Here is a 17274-nt window from a genome sequence, read left to right on the forward strand (position 1 = left end):
GAAGTTGTAGTCGTTGCAGAAAAACGGTATGCGGCCAATACATCGTCATATACAGAGGAAGCATATTTCCAGGAAATGGCAGTACCTCTTGCTTCAATAAAAAGCATTCAGAAACAATTTACATTACCATTCACAGCTCCGTCGTTTAGCCGAATTCACTTACTTGTCATAAATAGCTAGTTCACAGTCAGGGTGGAAACGTTACGGAATTTCCGTCTGCTGTCAATACATTGCCGTCTTTACATACTGCGGGAGCATAGGGCAGCAGAAAACGGCGGAAACACTGGTTTTACCAACGCTGTTACGAGATAAATTATATGAGAAATAATTTAGAAATATTTCAGAGGAAATTGTGTGTATGTACCTTCAGACGATGAATATAGTAGGTCACCATACATAAGGCAGTATATTTATTCACCACTTCACCTTAGCTGGTATTCCATCCGCACAGTAGGGGGAAGGTTCTATATTTTCTTTTTTCTCGACGTCTTTTGCAACCAACGCTAAGGCGCTGGCTGACAACGCCATCGTAAGGAGTGCTACAAGGGCGAAAGCGGCGTTTCGGCCAAAGCGTAAGGCCTCCCTTCCTTGTGACGGGACATCCGCTGTGTCCACGACGTGAACACCTGGTCAGCCGGAGCTGTCCGACATTATCTGGGGATCGCAGCAAAAACCTTGGTTCAGAGAAGGTCACTGGCTAACAACCCACTTTGGGGAGCCTGCTGAAGACGTTTGTCCTCTCTTCCTTGAGATGCTTTGTGAAAGTATGTCATCTTGAAGCAGTCTTTAATGAACTCCGCTTGGCTGTTGCTTCCCGACAGAGCATGAGCTAAACCTTCGTTAGAATTTTTCGTAACATGGTAAGCGTCCCATAGAGAACGCGGGGCTGGTGTATGTAAAGATGCCGCAAAAACGCGAATGATGCTGGCCTTAAACCTTGGTATGTGTGTGTGTGTGTTTGTATATAGGCTGTTGGCTGTCGTAGACACTCTACAGCGGGAGACTTCACACGGTGCGCACGCACGCATTCTTTCCCGCGGTTCACTCTCAGCATACACGCTGTACCAGGAGCTCGCGTGCACCTAAGTTGTTACCCTTACGTGAGGGGCTCCTTCCTGCAAATCACCGCACAAATCCCCACTGCCCTCGTTCTGCCGCCTTAATTTGTTCATCCTCGTCTTTCCCGCACTACTTATTTCTTCGTCTGTCATGAACCAACTTGTCAGCAACAAAGTCCTGTACGACCACCGCACGTACACACAAAACGCCACACCATTTCACGGACTAAGGGGAATTCTCAGTCACGTGATCCGAACTACTGTGGAATGAGATGCCATCTAAACGACCTTTCGTATGGCCCATATGGTGCATGAATGCTTAAGAAACGCATCTTATGTTCGTTCCTGGTAGATGGAAGGACTTCCATGGAGACAGATTATTAGTGTAGAAGCCCAAGAATGCTAGAACATTGGTGGCCTGGTGTATCTATTGCAATGGAGCGTGTCGTTTCATGAGCTCGGGACAGACGAGTAGAGGAGGAATTTTTCATCAGAGGTCCTCGCATGATAAAGTCCCCTGCGGCGTTTCCTGATGTGGTGAGTAAAGGAAAAGCAGACACGCTACTAGGGGGTCACCTAAAATGCTTTTACGTTTAAACCTGAGCATCGCGTCAAATGGGAAGAGATATCCCCGCGTTTGAACATGTCGTCTAAAGGTTAGGGTTGCTGATACACAACCGTGGATGTTTACCCTCCACCCTTGCTCCAAACTTTTTAAAATTGCCCCCTTCATTTGAAACGAAATATTCACTTCTGTTGTACATATCCATTTTCTTCACTGCTGGCATTCCTTTAGGAAAAGCAATATAGAGTCTCTTGTTCGTAATGAAAATAAGGTATCAAATAAAGACATAAATAATGTGTAAACTGCAAACGTTGAAACCACCGCTAGTTGTTTTAGTGGCTGAGTAGTGCCGTTACGGGACTTCAGGGAGTAACAAGACAGCTAACTCAGTCATAGCCCACAAAACAGCGGCGTGCAAGCTGTTACTTTTTTTATATTTCGCTTTCTTTTTATGTCACTCACAGAGTCCATTTCCAAACATCATTCTTTTGCAACACAAAAGGAGCCTTCAATGAACATGACGCTAGTGTGACGGCACAGCTGTCTGCAAACTGGAAAGCAAACAACTGGCGCTGGTGCTCTTACCGTCGCAAGCAATCAGGCGTTTCAGCGAACATGCTTTCATACAGCGTGTCTGACATATTCCTTCGCTTTCAGTGCATCCTGCCTAAAAGGCACAAAATAGATAAAATTAAATGTGTCGCAGCTTCCCTGCAACAAGAATTGTAGCCATGAAGGCATGTCAGAAGCAGGTTTCTACATTGGCGTGTCTTGGTCTGTATGCCGTCGTCTGTGTTATTCTGCTTTTCTGTGAGTACACCATTTATTCAAGCCTTTCATTTTGTAAAAATTGCCATATCTATTTTGCCGAATACTCAACTTGTCGTTGGTGCATTTGTTCTCTATGTCTTTCTCTCTCTCTCCTAGCTTAGGGCTATTTGAGAACTTGTTTAACAAAATTTTGTAATAGCGTAGGGAAATAATGTACATTTTCATTGATGTGCTTTTCAACAATAAACGGTGACCTCCTAAAACTTACAGGCATGCCGTAATCCTATTGACTCTTACACCGTAAGGCTACTGCAAAATCCAAGGTTAAAAATAAAACACTCTACATTACACACTGCATGCAATGCCTAAATCATATTATGTCACTCTGAGAATTTGGGCTTAGCAAATAGCATAATTGTTTTGACAACACTTAGCCGAAAAACTGGTGCAACGAAGCACTGGTCATGATGTAGTGAATTCGAAAGCAAAGGACATGGCAGATTCTATTCCTCCAAAAGTTTCCGGCACTCCTTCTTATGCACCGCGTTTCCGTGGGGTAAAGGTACTTGTTTGAGGACGTTGCGGTAGACCTTTCACGAGTGATGATCACAGACATTGCACCAATCGAAAGTGGTGTATAACCCAAGTGCAGTTTTGGGACTTAAAACCACGAAATTTGCTTTTTAAAGGTCAGTACAGAAAACGTGCTTGGAGACCCACACCGCGATATCCTTCCCATCTTGGACCTGCTGGCGACACTGTATGTGAAAAACCGGCAACTTTTAAGGGGCATGCAATAAATTTTCCCACTTTTGATGTTGGTAGTGTGAATAACGCTGAGAATGTTCCCATCTAGTTTTTCCCTAACTTATTCGCGTAATTCTCATGCCAAGGTATTTCTTTCTCAACACACGCATTTATCTCCAGCAATAAAAATATAATTCCTGTTGCTCTGACAGTCGTTCTATATTTAACGCTGCTCAATTCTTTCCCTGTTGAAAGCACGCATAATGAAAACTACTATTTTCTGATCACATCCCATAATTTAGGTAAAGGAAGTTGCCTACCTTGCCTTGAAAAAAATCGAGGTCAATACTTCTCAGTGAATCCCGTTGTTTTCTCAAGCACTTTCATATTCCATTTGTAGGTTTTCCCGTTGTTATTCCGTAGCGCCCCCGCTTGTGGGTGCAGAGTACGGTAGCATTGTTATAGTTTAGTAAGGAGGGTGTCTCTGAATGCCTCACCCAGATATAGATAAGTGCGCGTAACTAGAAAGTTACAGTACGTATTTAATTTTTGTTGATTTAGCTGGAGAGCACTTCTCTTGTTGGCGAAAAGAGGGTCGCCGTTCAGAAAGATTTAGTAGAACATCAATTCCTTTGTTTTACTAAAAACTACAGTTCCACTTCGTAACAAGAACTGCTTAAAAAATGAGAAGTGGTGGCACTGTCGGAAACTCTCTAAGTCAGTAAAACGTTCTGGGGCTTCTTTTTCTTCCTTTCTCCTGCAGCCTGTGTCCGTGCGGCTGGCGACTGCGAACAGGAAGGCTACAAGTGCACACATCACCAACACTGTGAACACTTCAAGGGCCAGTTTGGTGGATGTTACGAAGACATTGTCTGCTGTGACGTCTGTAAGTTTGCTAGAAATAACGCCAAAGCCCAGAAAAGTCACTACGATGGCCATAATTTAGGTCCTGGATAAAAACCTACTTGAGCAGCAAACACAGTAAGCGTCCGCGGAAGTTATTTTACATGTTTTGACACCACAATCTTTATAGGTGCCACCAAGTTGTAGTCCAATGAAAGCAACGTAAGTCTTTGGGGCAACGCCGCTTCTGTGAAGCACTTTATGCCGTTTCCCTTCCCGTCCACACACGACTCCAGCGGCGTTCTTACCAGGCACCCAGAGCAGAGATCTAGACGCACCGACGCTGCCGCAGCCCTGAGCAACTCAGTAGCTGTGATGACGTGCAAGGTTGTAAGACGTGACAGCTTTGCATCGTCTCCGTTGGCTGAGTCTTGGCGTAAACATGAAGCAAAAATTAAGCAGTAAGCATTATAGAACGACAATACGCATTTACGTTCAGTAGGTGCGGTAGCTTACCACCCTTAATTTGGTTATTTTGTGTCACTTAGCCCACTGAAGTAGAACGCGGTCGGTCTCTTTTAGGTGTTTGGATATGTCTATTTCCGTTCGCGCTTGTTGGTCTTTCTACGGCTGGCGCGCCGCCTCTTCATTCCCCCGCACTGAGATGTTCTGTGCGGGAATTATCATTTTCTGGAAATTTTCGGCGGTAATTATAGCCAAAATGGAAAAAGAGAATCTTTATTAGATGCAGGGAATGCCAGAAGCCATGCAGCGAAAATGAAAAAAAATAATGTCCGGAAACCGGACTTCGCTCATTTATTGGGTTGTTTTCTTTTAAACGTTTCCTGAATGTCTTACATATGCAGAAATATCCGCCGTCGTGTTCCCGCAGGCCGCTAGCTTCCAGGGCGCTTTTAATCGAGTTCATAAAACCGCAAGCAGCATAGATACAGTCTACTATGCCATAGCATACAGGAAAGAACCGTCCATGAGTTATAGGTCTTAAAGCATGAAGCGGTGGCGGCTGAAGGGCTGAAGCCCGTTCGTGTGCGCGTCTTAGTCCGCGTGCTATCAACAAAAAATGGCACCGACAGTCCTGGCGCGGAGGTAAAATTACCTCCATTTCCCAAGAAGGTCATGTTTTTGTTTCATACAGGCAGTTTCACTATAGAGTTTAGCACCCGCCTCGGTGGCTCAGTGGCTAAGGCGTTGCGCTGCTGAGCACAAGGACGCGGGTTCGATTCCCAGCCGCGGCCGCTTTTGCACGCATACGAAAGCATTGCTTCTCCGGCTGCTGTGCGGCGCTTGGTTCCAGGTCAGTCTTTTTATCGAATGCGCGCGGGCTGTGCGGTCTGTACGTGCCTTTCAGGGCAAGCGAAATAAGGAATCCAATCATCCGGTAGATACAGCTAGACGGTAGGTTAAATAAAGTGGAACCACTTTTAATAGGCTTGCTAAATCTCAAGCAACGGCGAACTTTCATAAAACACTGTGTGTATAGTCTTTACTTTGGCGTGTCTTATTTATGTTCAGACGGTAAACCTGCGCCTTTTTTTTTCGCCCTACAGTCGCCCCTCCAACTCACTCGGCATTCGTGGCGTACATACCACTGCGCATTTTCCCGCACTCACGTGCTTTTGCGCTGGCTGCAGAGTATTCGGAAGTTTCACAGTATGCGGAAAGATTTCTTGGGCTTATCTTTACTCGCGCTTGCATGATAAACCTGACGCGAAAAATGCCGCCCCCCAACCGCCTATCGAACACTTCACCGTGCGTCCCAAAGCATTGTTTGTTGCACTTCTGATTACATTAGGTGTTATGTGTGTCAACTAAATGGAATTGGTGTTTTGGGAGGAAGGAGTTTCCGAAAATATTGTTACGCAATTGCGTTTACGTTGTTTGGTTTTTCTCGTTGCCGTTTCGTAACAACTTCTCCTTGTTCAAGGCTAATTTTATATGGAGTCTATTTAAGACCATTTAACACAGTCAATATCGAAAACGAGAGATGCGCCATTTAAAAAAAAATGTGGACACACAAGGCACCGGCCGATCTAGGAACCAGATCCATAACGTAACGGCTTGAGACACCTGAACACTTGCATAGCATATGGGTGCCAGATAGACTAGGGCGAAAGCTTCACAATTATGAGAGGTAAAAATATGCGAGTAGCATTGTGGTGTGGCCAAAACTGAGCCCAGAAAGAAATAGAATAAAGGGCACCTAGCCGTTTTGCAGCCTGATATCATGACAGATAAAGTGGGCTTCGCCGATTCAGTCCGAACAGTGTAGTCGACTGTTATTACACTATAAAACGCACAAGAGATAACATTAATGCAAAAAGTACAACATAGCACTGGGTGGTGAGAGGCTAGCCCGTATCTACACTCACAGTGCACCCGCCGTGTAAATGAAATGCAGATTTATCCAAAGCCCTCAAATATTTGGCTAGAGATGCCGTTCTGTGTCGACATCTGTTCAGGATTCGACGCCAGTGAGGCCATAACGTGCTCCGGCAGTTCTCGTTAATTTTTATCTCGTTTCTTAAGTCACCGTTATTTAACTGACTAGTTCTGAATTATTCATATATCGCAGCAAAATCGACTCGCTGTGAGGACCGCGGAGGCACGTGTCGTTGGCCTTGGCACAGGTGCAAAATCATCGAGCGTGCGACCTGCCCACTTGGAAAATGGTGCTGCGCCAATTCCACCGCCGAATAAACATATAAATCAAAAGAGTGTTGTCTTTGTTATCTGCGTAAAAAACGCATTATGCTGGGAAGAAGGGTGAATATACCATTGTTTTTGTTGGCGTAATTTCAAGAAGGAACATAAAAGGGTTCGGTACCGAAGAATTTTCATGAAGCCAGGTAAGAAACCAGGAATGTATTTAGCCAACAGAGGTACCTTGGGATATAAGCAAAAAAGTTTGAGAAAGAGAGGGAGACTAACATGTGATAGATTCGTAAGCAGGAGGATGTTTCTAGGGCCTCAACCCATGAGAGGCATCCTTAGTTCAAGATGCCATTGCGATGGCCGGTCGCCCAAACCCGCTCCACGAGTCGGCGCAGGTTCGAGAGATTGCAGCTGTAGCCGCCGCGATGGCTTAGTGGCTAAGGCGATGTGCTGCTGAGCCAAAGGATGCGGGTTCGATTTCCGGCCGCGGCGGCCGCTTTTCTGTTGGAGGGAAAAAGCAAAACGCCTGTGTGTTTGAGACTTCGGTGCTCGGCGTGTTTAACCACACAATCAACCAGTGAGATCGAACCTATATATCTGCTGCTCCACCCACTACTAATAAACAGGTTCATGATAAGTGTTTGAAGTAGGGGTCCGCTGACACTTACATACCACGCACTATAGCGTGCCAGCAACAGCGCAGATGTTACAGGTAGCGGGGTATTGGGTAGCGTACATGGCGTGTACTATGGTGGCATGGGTATATGGATTGGTTTGTAGGCGCCTTCATCGCTTCTTGAGAATGAGGCGTTGGGAAGCGACGGTGGTCGTTCTGGTAGTGGGTTAAATTGTCTTAGTACGTTTGGAGTGGTCCTGGAGTTGAAGAGTTCCGGTCCCAGTGTTGCCTTCGTTCTGGGGAAACAGCCCGGTGTGAATGAGGACTGGCAGCGGCGTGTGCCGCATCGTTTCCTTTAAGTGACTGGTAACTGATTGAACGAGGATATGAAGTTCCGGTAGTGATTTTGCTTCTCGCAGGATTAAGATGGCAAGTTGGGCTACTGGGTTCAGATTCAAATTCAATATGAAAAAAATCTCAAGAAATTCAGAGCGTTTTCTGCTGATGCGTACTATTGTTATGCCGCTTGTCAACAGTGAAGTTGTTTGTGATAGATATTTCCTTTAGTTTTCCTAATTTCTGTCCGAGAAATTATCTTCATTTCGGGTATTATAGCGATTAGAGGTGTTATTTCCGCCAAATGTGAATTTTTGTGGAAATGCAGGCGTTACAAGGTTGGCCATTCTCAGCAATTTTTAATATTTTTCTCTTTTTCTAGTTTCTCGAACTTCTCTTCGACCAATTATCTCCATTTGCGCTATTTTAAGGAATAAAGGTGGTACTCTAGCGAAATCTGCATTACTGTGGAAATGCAGGGCGTTACTCGGTCCCGGCCGCTAGGGCGCTTCGGTGAAGCATTCTACGCATTAAAAACAGCGCAAAAACTAAGCGACGAAAGAAGAGGTCCAGGCGGCAGAGCGCTGACCTCACAACAAAATTTTGATTACAGAAGGAAGGCATATTTATACACAAAATTACAATCGCGTGAGTGGATATCACGGGGAGTGCATATAATCAATCACAAGTTAACATCCTCAAACCGTGGGGCACGTGACGTTGCTCCGCAGTCTGGAAGTGATTACACTCTGCTGGCGGATATTAAGTAAAAAAAAGTGGTTGATTCCTCTGTCATAGGAATCGGTAAAACCGGATAGTGAAATGAGCAGTGAAATCTGCAGCTGACCATGATTTGCAGGTCGGCGGCTGTCTCGTGGGTGTGCTTGGCGAGCAAAGTCCTGCTGGCGGGTCGCTTCGGAAAAGGTGTATTTGCGTCATTTCCATGACGGATATGACGTCGGTGAAATGTTGGTGTACCCCCCCTATAAAACACTTTCGTGATAAAATATAAAACCTGAAATCGAACAACCCGGAGTGAAACGTACTCCTTAGTTTATAAGGTCGCTTCTCCGCAACAAGACCTTGTGTGCAGGGGTGCACCCTTTACATGCCACTTGCTTCGTTGTACATGGCATCGCTTCCGTGACGGATATGACATAAGTGAAATCTTCCTGAATCCCGAAATAAAACACTTTCGTGTTAAAATTCATTGTCCAGTAATGCTCAGGAGAAGCACTAAAGCACTTAACACACCTACCCTCGTTCCTTCGAATATGAAAAGCCTCTAACATCTCTCTGACATGCTGGTCTTTATGTTTGACGACTTCTTTGGCATCCTTAAAGACAGGGAAACAGCCACACTTTCTGCAACGCTGTGCAGTATAAGAATATTCCGCGCCCTTAAGGGAACGCCTATGCTCTGTCAGTCGAATGTTGAGGCATCGGCCTGTTAGCTTAATAAAAACTTTGCCGCAGGAAAAAGGAATTCGATACGCCACGCCGACACTACGAGGTACAAAACAAAACTTCAAACATGTTTTAGCACCACGGCGCCCACGTGTAGCTCTATCTGACAACTCCCTATATAGTGCGCTACATATCTTTCCTAATTTGTGTGGCGGCGAGAAAAGGACGTTTACACCGTGACGTCTCATCTGCATTCATCAAACCATGGGACAACACGTGCACATAACGCATTACCAGTGTGTGTGTGTGTTTTTTTTTTCTGCGCTCAGCTTCTCTGCACGCATGCGGAACGGAACCAGATTTCACAAACTTTACCGCTCTGCGACGGCACGACGTATTACATGCTTGTTGTAAGCGGTCGATGTCAGCCTTATTATTTATTCAGAAAAACTGTTGGCGTACCGATGGACACACGACTTGGCAAAATGCAGCGTAAAAAATGTGCAGCTATGCCGGTCTTCACATTCTTGGAATGCCGCAAATTCAAATTAGGTACCAGCTTGCCTGACCTAGGACTGGACTCCTTCTGTATGATGGGCCGGCCTGTAGGAGGAAGAGGAATAACTTTAATTGCACAACATGTCAGCGCTAAACGCGCTGGATGAGAGTGGATCCCTCTTCACAGGATTCCATATGCTGCCTTCGCCACCTGGCCCCTGGTAACCAGCCGTAGCTGATCCTCCAAGGCCGGGCTGAACAGCAAGATCTCCCATCGCTCGCTAGGGGTAAGGGTGGGGTTCTTAGTGGAGGAGTTGCTGATGAGGGATGGGTGTTTTGGGCTGACGTCGCACTCTCCTATCATGTGGCGAAGAGTACCGAGCTGCTTGCATAACGGGCAGGTCTTGTCGTACTGATTTGGGAATATGCTATTCAGTAAGCGAGAGTGAGGGAAAGATCCTGACTGAATCTGTCGATACAGTACTTGCTGCTCCCGCGTGAGTTCTGGGTGCGGGGCAGGAAGTATCTGCCTATCCTCTCGATAGTGCCGCACTATCTCTCTGTAGGTCACCATAGGTTCACCTCTGGCCTCCTCCTCAGGCGTTGCCCGGTACGTTAACGCGCGGGCCTGTCGGTGGGCAAACTCATTGCCCTCCACCAATGTATGATGCCAGCACAGCGCTACATAACCAAAGTGTGGCACATATCTCTAAAGGTGCGTTGGAAAGGGCTTTGACTCCACCATTTCACTCAAGCAAGAACAATCGAAGATAGAGGAGTGCGCTTCTATAGGGATTTACCTTGAAGACATCGCGAGCGCGCCGAAAATACCGAAGCAACAGCGAGAAATATTTATAGAAATATAAACTAGGAATATATAAACAGTAAAATAATAGTTACATAAATAACTATATCTGACGCAAACACAGCAATGGTCATGTGCTTTCTTTGCCTCTGAACTTTTGTTGTTCCAACTGTGTATTGCAGATGAAGTTCAGTCAATCAGTGAAAAAATTTTAATGACGCGTGTTTTTGGAAAATGAATCTTTCCGTGTTACAACTCATTGACAAGATCCGGCAAAAGCTGTCGGCCTCAGCAAAGAAAAGGCTTTGATAGGAAACGTCGTTGTGTCGGAGCGGGTCAGCAAATCAACGTCAGAAAAGGAACGATTGCCGCGAGCAAGAATATAATGGAAAAAAATTTCCTGGAGATGGGGAAGGCCATATGACAGTACTTGGGGAAGGGGAAGAAGAAAAAAAGAGAAGGTCCGTCCATCGTTATGAAGAAAAGGAGGCAATCTGGCAGTGGTGATTAGGGCTGGTTAATGACTATGCGTGGTATCTCGGAAGAGAGAGTGTAGACCGCACGTCACACTATCATTGCCTGCCACTTTATTGTAAAAAATCCTAGAGCATGCAGGAAATGAGGGTCTTCGTGAGGGAGACATCTGGCGACAAATTCGGGAGCAGAGTAAGAGAAAAAAACTCACGAGACGGTGGGAAAGTGATCAGTGCCCAGTTAATCGAGCAAAGAGGAGGTAGTCGAGGAGGAATACGGTTTGTTTGAATCACAATTTGGGATCCGTGGTGATGAGGCGTGTTTTTTGTGTCCAGAAGTCCCTGGGCGGTCGATGCCTGGCGGGCCCTTTCAATCGTCCGAAGCTGACCGCCGTGGTCCGGGCTGGCTAACATTCCTTCCCACTGCTCATGGTTGAGGAGGTGATAAGGGGGGCGAGGCGGGGAAAGAGCACGGCCAGATAAGGCGGTAGAGTGTGCAGGGCTGAGGACAGTTCTTGCATGTGGCGAAGTAGGAATTATGGTGGACGGTGTGGCGGAGGGTGCGGGGCTTGTATGTGTTGATTTGAAAGCGGCGGTAGGCGGTGGCTTCCTCCTTAGTGACCTTGTCATGGGGCGAAGGTATGGTGCGGCGTTGCAGGCGGTAGTGTTTGAGGGTATCTTTATATTTCAAGGCGCAGAATGGTACTCTTCCGGCGGCGACGTTGGAGAGTTGGAGGGAAACACCCGGTACACAAGCGCGAGTACAGCAACATCAACTGCGGTGTTCCCCTCTAGAGACTCATGTCCCGGTGTCCAGCGAATGTAGATGTTAGAGATGTTAGCATTAGGACGGACTGTGGCGCCAAGATGGTCGGTGTCCGGAAGTGTGGGCGAAATTGTTCTAAGCATGCCGCCTGGTACCATGCCGAATTAAGCGGTACTGCCCACGCTCGAACGCTCACGAATCCCATTCAGCTTAATGGAGTGAATTTAAACAGAACTTCAGCTGAATTTAGAATTATTTTAAAGCGTTAGCATATATTTCAAACATTGAAGAATCGCGCCGTGGCGACAATAGTTGGCAGCGCGCCAAAAACGTGGTCGCGGCGTAGCAGTCACGGCCTATTCAACTGCGCTATAAGGCTAGGTACAGACTGCCGACGCAAAATCCACGTCGTGATCTATGGACGTAAAAAAACGGCATGTCACGCAGTTCCGTTGGCTGAGACGGGAAATTACGTCATTCTTTGTAGTTATTACTACGGTTGCGGCAACAGTGTGAACCCGCCTCACGTGCACAATAAAAAATTACGATGACACCTAAGTACTCCAAATGATGCCGTGAATACAAAAGCAGGAGTCTCCAAATAAGAACGGGCTGATGTTGTCATGTTATTATCGTTATTATTTCATTTTTCTGTCTTTTTTTTAGAAAGTGTTTTTTAGTGACGCATGATTTAGCGCGCAGCAGTGTGTTCGCACCATGAAGAAAAGATGGCTTTAGTCTGGACCAGCTTTGCAATTCGCCCATTGCTAATTGTTGAATTAGCGCGCTCGTCCGATGTAGCTCCACGTGGCAGGGTTTCACTGTGGGTTTCACTCAGCAGCCGTGCACACGCCCACGAACGTCACAGAACAGGCGATGCCTGCTCACGCGATCACACCCCCCTCCTCCGGCCTAACCCTGTGTACGCATAAAGCGGAGACCGCTGGTGCTGTGCGTTTGCCTGGACAGAAAAAAACACCAGCGAAAACGTTGCTGCAGGAAACCTTCAAGAAGAAGAGGAGAAAACCACGAGCTTTTGCGCAGTCGCCCATCTCATGTGTGCCACATAGAGGTCACATTGTTTGTACAATAGACGCCGTTTTTTCCAATAACATACTTCAATTCTTCTTTGCAGATAAAAACTAGATATAATAATCAACTGAACAATGGCGGCAGACATGAGAGAAAGTGCCCTCACGCGAAATTCGGGATCACTGCGGGTAACAAAACTCGGAATTTTTACTCCATCTGTATGCTCTATGCTCCCGCACTTCACCACACTTTGAAATATTCCCTCTGCAGCCGCCTTTCGGTGCAGGAGGGAAGTTGCTTCGACCGCTTTATTCCCTGTGCAGCCGCCTTTCGGTGAAGCACGAAGTTGCTTCAGCGCTTGTCCCCCATCGTTCACAGGTGGAGCCAGCTGTTCCGCCCCCGCTCGGTGCCTCGACTCGAGTGAGAGTCCATCGAGCTAGGAAACGTTCCAGCATTCTGTTACAAGAAACCCGTCGCGTGCCTTGCCTGTTTATTGCACTCGTAGGAGTAAACTGCATCGCCAATAGAGCAAACGCAATAACAGCAGCAACGCACTTTATACTTAAGAATAACAAAATATTTGTCGGAGGGTTGCACGACCTACAGATGCAGTGGCTTAATTGAGTACGGTTTCACCGTCAAAGATGGCGAGATTGGTGCATGCAAACAGTCAGTCTGTCTCAAGTCCCCTAAAGTTGTTTCTTTCCTTCGCCAAACCACGCGCCACTCCCTCGTACACAACAACATCCATGGTTACCGCGAAAACAAATGTCTCTAACACCCCTGTCACACGGCAGATCTAATGGCATTTACAGCAAATGTCATTCGCTCTAAATGTCATTAATTCGGCGCTACACGAGAATACCGAATGACATTCAAGGCGAATGACATTAACCGGCTAACTGAGGTCCCGGACCTCAGTTACACCTCAGTTGGCGGCCGAATGAGTAGCCTCGACAGCAGTAGCGCGCCCCTAGACAGGAAAATTCAGTAACAAACCAAAGAATACTGTTTCTAAAAACTGTCAGTACACTTATATTTTCTTTTTTGTATTGTTGTTCTAATAAAGAAAGACCAGCAAGTACTAACAAAAAAGAAAATCTCGTCCCCAGTGCGCGCGCTACCCTAATCCGGATTTTTTGCAGACTTGTCTCAGCTTGTGATGTCTACTGATGTCACCGAAATCGGTGGTTTTCTTGTTGTTATTTGAAAAAAATATTCCTTTGTTACGTTTTAAAAAAAAATATTACGTGTGAAAACATTCTATATGCGCTTGAAATGTAATTTTGCGGTTTTGCGAGATCGCTAATCGTCACCGCTATCACAATGAAATGACATTTGTTCCGCCGTGTAGACCCGCACGGCCGAGCCCAATGTCATTTACAGCCATAGAGATAATATACTGACTCTAGAGGGAAAGCGCGCCGCTGAGCCAATGCATTGGAACCGTACGACACACAGTGGCAGACATGATACAACGATTTGAAGGTTTCCAGCTGAGCTTTTACTTACTAAAAACGGCGAAAGCGATGGGTTGTAATCTGGCAACGTGCTACTGTGGCGTTTCCGCGTCCGGCTAGCGAAGCATGCCGGGATTAATTGTAACATGGCGGACCGCTGGCCAGGCGGATTTTGTGTAGGCGGCGTCGACAGCATTGCGTAGTTTATCTCCTGTGGCTAGGTAACCGACGTGTTTTCGGTTTAGCGTACGTGTGACTTATATGTACTGAGGTTATTTGAGCAAGATGTGGCAACGCGTACACAACACTTTGAGCGCAAGCTCGAATGCGACTGATCGCATGCGCGAGGACGCCAAGGAGTCAGCTGATCCGCACTGGGCGCACAGAAAAATGAATCTCCGTATGATCTCCGTGCATTTTCGCGCTGTACCGCTTTATTTGCCATTCTGTGACATTTTGCGAGTCGCTAAATGCTTTTCAAACGAAGTGAAGTGAACTGTGGCTTTAGCTCAATGTAAAACATTTATTGACACACAGACAAAAAAAACATCGCATGGGCCAACGCTGATATTGCCGGTGAGTCGCGGCGATATAGGAACGGAAGAGCGCGGTCGATCGCAGGCCAACGGAGTGGCAGAATGCATGCCAAGAATGCATGCGAAATACAGTCCGCGGCGTGACCCGTTTTCCTTTCTGTCTCTATTCGTCAAGTTCTAGCTGCTTTCCACAACTTCAAAGGGAAGTCTTGCGGGACTGAATGCGTATTATTTAATGGACAGTAATTTACCGCAGAGAGCGCGCAAGGAGAGAACATTGACTTATTGATTTACTGTGACTGATTAAAAAAGAAACCGCATTTAGTTACCTATTTTTTCGTTATACCTTCACGAACGCTTGCGCGAAAGTTCGGAGCACGAAGAGCTTTAAGAAGTTGCACGAATAAAACAACTGGAACCGAACGATAATAAAAGCTCCTTTTATTTCTCTTCCAACGGGAACGATCGCTGGCTGCCACTCCGTAGCCTGTAGTGAACTTGCGGTAGTCAAGGTCAGATTGGAATCGCTGTTCCGGCGTGCTTAACGTGAAGAAAGAATGATGCCTCGCAAGCGCCCGGGGAGGCACTTGCTCAGCGCGTGCATCCGAGTTGTACCAGTTGTACACATTTTGTACGCACGCAGATCTGAGCTGGAGACTGCACACACACACACACTGCGCAAGTCAGGCGCAAGGGCCTCGCCACTTCCTAGCACACTTAAAGAAAACCGAAACCAAAACTGAACTATGCACTTACTCTTTCACCGCTAATTAAAGCTTAATTACACTAAACGTTTTTTATAGAGCTAGTTTTATTTACTGAGGCAATTATTTGTAACTATTTTGCTTCAGTTATTTGTTTTAGTGAAATAATTGCGGAACAATTTTGTAGAAGGCTGAATACAATTGATCTGACAACCATGGGAATTGTATCATGTCAGCGCCCGCGATGCGTACGGTCTCAGAGCTCGCTTTACACCCCTGTTTACAGCTAATGTCATTCAGTTTGAGTGACATTAGATTTGCTGTGTGACAGGGGTATAACTGAAACTCCGGAAGCTTTGAGCTTAAGAACAGTTGCGTCTGTACTCAATTTCCTTGGCAGTCAGTCTTACTTTAATATTGTTAGGTAACTATAGTCGATGAGGAGCGATGCATTTACAATATTTACTAGGTGGCAATGAAATAGCTGAATTCGTTGATTGATTGTGGAGATTAACGCGCCGACGCAACGCCGGCGATAAGGCGCGCCGTGGTGGAGGGCTTTGGATGAATTTTGATTAACTGGGGATCTTTAACGTGCGCCGAAATCTCGTACACACGGGAATTAAAAGCGGCTGCCGCGGCCGGGAATCGAACTCGTGCTCAGCAGCACAACGCCTGAGCCACTAAGACACCGCAGCGGGTAATGAGCGAGCTCGCGCCGGCTACACGCGCAGGAAGCTTCTTCCTAAATGGTGTGGACCACAGCGGTATGTTCTACAGACGACTTCATCATATCGCAGCAGAGCACCTTCCTCGAGAACGACCGTACCCGACAAGGCCGTTGTTTTCGTAGGCAATTGTAGTGAGAACAAAAGACGACAAGAAAATACGCACTGAAGAAGTCTTCGCGCCCCTGATGAAGACTGTGAATGTGTTGTCACAGACATCGGAACAAAAAGGAGAGTGCCTTCAGCGCGCAGCAGCGGCGTTGCCTTCGGCGCGCCGTGCACCGTCGACCCCCACAACAATGCCCGCCGACGCAATAAAGCATCGTCTAAAGCACTTGGAGTAGAGGCGGAGAACGGGGTAGGGGGGGGGGGGGGGGTAGGGGAATGGCATCGTCGTATGTTAGGCCGCGGCTGGGGTTCTTTCGGCTGGTCTGGGATGGTCATACACCGGGGACACCGGTATAGCTAACGTTCATGTGTCTGACGTACCAGGGCTAGGGCATGCCGACGCGATCTAAGAGCCTGCAAGACACAGCTACAGGAGACCAGAGGAGACGACGCTTGGGCGGCCAGGAAAGAGTAGAATCCGCCGCGGTGGCTCAGTGGCTAAGGCGTTGCGCTGCTGAGCACGAGGTCGCGGGTTCGATTCCCGGCCGCGGCGGCCGCTTTTCTGATGGAGGCGAAAAGCAAAAACGCCCGTGTGTACGAGATTTCAGCGCACGTTAAAGATCCCCAGGTGGTCAAAATTAATCCGGAGCCCTCCACTACGGCGCGCCACATCGCCTGCGTTGCGTCGGCGCGTTAAACCCCACAATCAATCAATCAAGGAAAGAGTAGAACACATACTGCACCTTACAGTAAAAATGTTACGTGGCCGCAGGATAAAGGCGTGAGAACCATGTGAGATGCTTAGCGACGTATTAATATTTACGACGCGGTTATCGAGAGTGTAAGTTTGGGCTGAATGATATCGGTGATCCATGACTTCATGTATAGCAAAGAACGACCAACAAGCAGATAAATATGAGACGGGCACGTTATCCGCGAACTTAATTACTGATGCGGGACAATATCGTACACAACAAAGAAAACAGAAGCAAGACATCATAAAATTCGCACACAAAATAACTTGTACAATGACGTGACGACAAAAGATGCAGCGCAAGGAATTGGCTAACGTAAAACCCACTCTCCTTTTAGATAGAAAATATTCTTGTCAGACAAGGCCACAGACGGTCCTCTCAAGCGACTGTCCC

General features: G+C 46.8%; 1 long non-coding RNA gene across 1 annotated transcript; it reads left to right on the forward strand.

Moving 5' to 3' along the window:
* The first annotated feature begins 2201 nt into the window (after positions 1–2201).
* LOC144180560 (uncharacterized) lies at positions 2202–6724 on the forward strand. Its single transcript, XR_013324457.1, has 3 exons — positions 2202–2433; positions 3905–4027; positions 6578–6724. It is a non-coding gene; the product is annotated as an uncharacterized LOC144180560 (long non-coding RNA).
* The last annotated feature ends 10550 nt before the right edge of the window (positions 6725–17274 follow it).

This window comes from Haemaphysalis longicornis, unplaced genomic scaffold, assembly GCF_048455015.1.
Source record: "Haemaphysalis longicornis isolate Haplotype H1 unplaced genomic scaffold, Haemaphysalis longicornis Haplotype H1 scaffold_4, whole genome shotgun sequence".
Taxonomy (NCBI): Eukaryota; Metazoa; Arthropoda; class Arachnida; order Ixodida; family Ixodidae; genus Haemaphysalis; species Haemaphysalis longicornis.